Source organism: Oryctolagus cuniculus, chromosome 6 (genome assembly GCF_964237555.1).
Source record: "Oryctolagus cuniculus chromosome 6, mOryCun1.1, whole genome shotgun sequence".
In the NCBI taxonomy this organism is placed as follows: Eukaryota; Metazoa; Chordata; class Mammalia; order Lagomorpha; family Leporidae; genus Oryctolagus; species Oryctolagus cuniculus.
Window position 1 is genome coordinate 9,462,918 of NC_091437.1, and position 4,510 is coordinate 9,467,427.

The 4,510-nt window shown below is 45.2% G+C and overlaps 1 pseudogene; it reads left to right on the forward strand.

Annotated features, from left to right (window-relative positions):
- The first annotated feature begins 3,350 nt into the window (after positions 1 to 3,350).
- On the forward strand, positions 3,351 to 4,228 carry LOC100355771 (R-spondin-2 pseudogene; annotated as a pseudogene).
- Positions 4,229 to 4,510: the final 282 nt, after the last annotated feature.

Sequence of the window (4,510 nt, forward strand, 5' to 3'; positions counted from 1 at the left end):
AGCCGGTAGCTTCAAAGATGATTAAAGAGCCCTGACTGTTAATGAACAACTTAATACATTATCCCTCTTAGTAGTTTTTTTTTTATCTGTTCTACTTAATATGACTGGTTTAGATCTGTAATTGATGCACAGTTATTCTTAAGTGTTGAAAATTAACTGAAATGTGATCCCTGTTGAACATGGTGGTGGGAATGGGAGAGGGAAGAGATGTATAATTTGGGACATGCTCAGGCTGACTTGCCCCAAGTGGTGGAGTTGGAAGCATACCAGGGGATTCCAATTCAATCCCATCGAGGTGGCATGTACCAATGCCATCTCACTGTTCCAGGTGATCAGTTTCAGTTCACAGTTGGTCATGGTGAAGGGACTGGGAGTCAAAGGGAACACATAGACAAGTCTAGTACCTGCTAACGCTAACCGATGGAGTAAATAAAGGGGAGAGTGATCCAACATGGGAAGTGAGATACTCAGCAGACTCATAGAATGGCAGATGTCCTAAATAGCACTCTGGCCTCAGAATCAGCCCTAAAGGCATTCGGAGCTGGCTGAAAAGCTCATGAGAGTATTTCAGGCATGGAAAGCCAAGACACTCTGGCAAAAGATCTCTGTGAGTGAGATCCCAGTGGAAAGAACAGGTCATCAAAGAAGGAGGTACCTTTCTCTGAAGGGAGGAGAGAACCTCCACTTTGACTATGACCTTGTCTAAACAAGATAAGAGTCGGAGAACTCAGAGGGCTTCCATAGCCTTGGAAACTCATGACTGGAGCATAGGGAGATTACTGATGCCATAGACAGGAGTGTCAATTGGTAAAGTCAACAACGGGAGTCACTGTGCACTTACTCCTCATGTAGGATCTCTATCCTTAATGTGCTGTACATTGAGATTTAATGCTATAACGAGTACTCAAACAATATATTTCACTTTGTGTTTCTATGGGGGTGCAAACTGTTGAAATCCTTACTTAATGCATACTAAACTGATCCTCTGTAAAAAAAAAAAAAAGAAAAAAAAAAAAAAAAAAAAGAAATTATCAATTCCCAACTTGACTCTCATTGGGATTAAACATGACAATAGGTCTGCTCTGATTTCATCATCATTTAAAAAAATCATCTATTATTTTTCACTTTATGTTTCTGTGTGGGAGCAAACTGTTGAAATCCATACTTAATGTATACTAAGCTGATCTTCTGTATATTAAGATAATCGAAAATGAATCATGATGTGAATGGAAGGGGAGAGGGAGTGGGAAAGGGGAGGGTTGTGGGTGGGAGGGACGGTATGGGGGGGAAGCCATTGTAATCCATAAGTCGTACTTTGGAAAATTATATGCATTAAATAAAAGTTAAAAAAAAAAAATAAAAAAAAAAAAAGATTTAAAAAAAAAAAAAAAAAAAAAAAAAAAAGAAAACATTTCCGGATAGGAAAGATACCACTAAGCAAATAACGCACTGGTTGGGAATGTGATGTCCTTAGTAGTGTTCTAGTCACAGGAATCTATGCCCAGGGATTCTGGCACGAAATACACCTCTGTGTGCTTTAACATGTTGCAAATTGACTGGCAAGTATGAAAACCTCATTGTTTCTGTTTAATGTCGCAATTCAGGCACTGATTTACAAGGTCCGTTAAAATCACAGTGCCCACAGAGGCTTTTTACACATGAAAATTACAAAAGGGGCAGGCATTTGGAACAGCATCTGGACTCAGTTTAGGATACCCACAGCCCATATCCCAGTGCCTGGCTTCAACCTCTGATCCCAGCTCCCTGCTCATGTGCACCCTGGGAGCCAACAGGGCCCGGCTCAAGTAGTTGAGTTCTTACCACGCACAAGGGAGGTTCTGGTTGGATTCCCAGGTTCTGGCTTGGCGTGGCCTATTGGAGCTGCACTGTTGTAGTCATCTGGGGAATGAGCCAGTGAATGAGAGCTATCACTCTGTCTTTGAAACAAGCACACAAACTTAGAAATCACAGAAAACCGCAATAGGGATGTTGAGCCTGATGTTAATGAGAAATGAGAAAAATTTAGAACCAAGAGAATAAAATGTGTCAGGCCCATCCCAGTGAACGCCCGATTCCCATTTTCTGAAGTTCCTGGCGAGAGGTTGTGCTGTCTTTGCTTGATTACCTCTAGTGATGCGGAACTACCTTAGGGGAGGGCTGTGGTAGAACATTTGGTGGAATGATGTAATATTCCCTAATAAAATCCACCCCTTTTTTTTTTCCCTAATGAGGCACAGGAAATAAATTCTCTTGCTCTTGTAGAGTGGGTTCCAATCTTTTGAAAAAGTGAAGGAGGATGAGGGCCAAGATGGTGGTGTAACAACAGGACAGTCCAAGTCATGCGGGGCGAAATAGATAGTTAATAAGAAAAGAGGATACAAGCCGTTGACAGAGCTGTGAGAATTTCTTGCAGAGAAGCCCAGGAGTCCAACAGAGCCTGGACAGGTCCACGCTGAGGGAGCAAAAAAGTACGGGAAGTGGCGGAGAAGCAGAGAGAGATGCCAGGCTGTGAGTCCATGGAGCTGTGGATAGCAGTGGGCAGGGGAACCCAGTGAACGGCATTTGAAGTTTCAAGTAGCAAGAACAGGGGAACAGAGAGGTCGGGCACACCTCTGTCCATCTATGTCTCCCCCTCCCCCAAACTGGACTTGCAGCTGGCTGAGAAGTCATACTGTTTGTTTGCATCTTCGAATGTAAGCAGGGGGCTACCGCATTTGCCCCCTGTGCACATACCCATCCATTGTGGGGACTACTTCACAACATCCCCCACCCAGGAAGGAGGATCACATTTCAGAGTAATCTCCCCCACCATGCAAGCTGTACGACAAGGCAAAGTCCTAAATATCGAAATCTTGAGCTCGTTTCGCTCACCAGTGAGAAACAAGCCAGGCCCTCGCAGGCGGGGCTTAGTGCACCAGAGCTCTCCTACCTGCCCCCATCAGGATCAAGAACTGAGTGGGAATCCCAGAGGTGGGCTGTGTGCTTCTACTTACAATGCAGGGACACACAGCAGCCCATGCAGAGGGAAATCTCACAAGCAAACACATGGAGAATGAACATGTTCCTGCATGAACAGTGGGTCATAGAAGAAATCAAAAGAGAAATCACAAACTTTCTGGAAACAAATGAGGATGACAATACAACACACCAAAATTTGTGCGATACAGCAAAAGCAGTGTTAAGAGGAAAGTTTATAGCAATTCATGCCTAGATCAAGAAACTGGAAAGGCACCAAAAGGGTCTAGAAAAACTACAGCAAACCAAACCCAAACAGATGGAGAAAAGTAATAATTAACAAATGAGACTCCCCGGGGCCGTCTCCATACCCACCCACTCTGTTTCTCGCTCCTGTCTCAGGTTCTGCTCGCGCTGAACTGACGCATTCGGCCCCCGGGGTTGCGTTGACTCACCCTCGGAGTCCTCCCCAGCAGCGCGCTGGTGCCAGCCTCTTGGATGAGCCCTCCAGGTCCCCGACTTTGAGAGGCGCCTCTCCCCAGCCAACCGTCCAGATGCAGTTTCACCTCTTCTCCTTTGTGCTCATCATTCTGAACTGTATGGATTACAGCCACTGTCAAGGCAACCGATGGAGACACAATAAGCGAGCTAGTTATGTATCAAACCCTATTTGCAAAGGTTGCTTGTCTTTTTCAAAGGACAATGGGTGCAGCTGATGTCAACAGAAACTGTTCTTCCTTCGAAGAGAAGGGATGCGCCAATATGGAGAGTGCCTGCATTCCTGCCCGTCAGGGTACTATGGACACCGAGCCCCAGATATGAACAGAAGTGCAAGATGCAGAATAGAAAACTGTGATTCTTGCTTTAGCAAAGACCTTTGTACCAAGTGCAAAGTAGGCTTCTACCTGCATAGAGGCCTCTGCTTTGATGAACGTCCAGATGGTTTTGCACCATTAGATGAAACCATGGAGTGCGTGCAAGGATGTGAAGTTGGTCATTGGAGTGAATGGGGAACTTGTAGCAGAAATAATTGCACATGTGGATTTAAATGGGGCCTGGAAACCAGAATACGGCAAATTGTTAAAAAGCCTGCAAAAGAAAATACCCTGTCCAACCATTGCTGAACCTAGGAGATGTAAGATGGCCATGAGGCACTGTCCAGGAGGGAAGAGAACACCCAAAGCAAAGAAGAGGAACAAGGAGAGGAGGAAGCTGACAGAAAGGGCCCAGGAGCAACAGTGTCTTCCTCGCCACAGACAGAGCTAGTCGGTAAGGGACAAGGCACAGATGGTGGATTTGGGTTTCTGTGTTTTTTTTTTTTTTTTTTTTCCAAAAGTGCACAAAGCTACTCTCCACTCCTACATACTGGTACACAGCCTCTGTGTTGCTGTGACTGGTGCCTGTTCCTAGTAACACTGTGAAAGGAAGAGCCACAGGTGTGGTGTCTGAGTTATTTATGCTTTGACTTGAACCTGGAGATTGTGAGGAGGGAGCTTGTTAGCCTGACTCAGTGGAAGCAGGCACTTGATGGGCTCGCTGTGTGCTGAGAGACTCC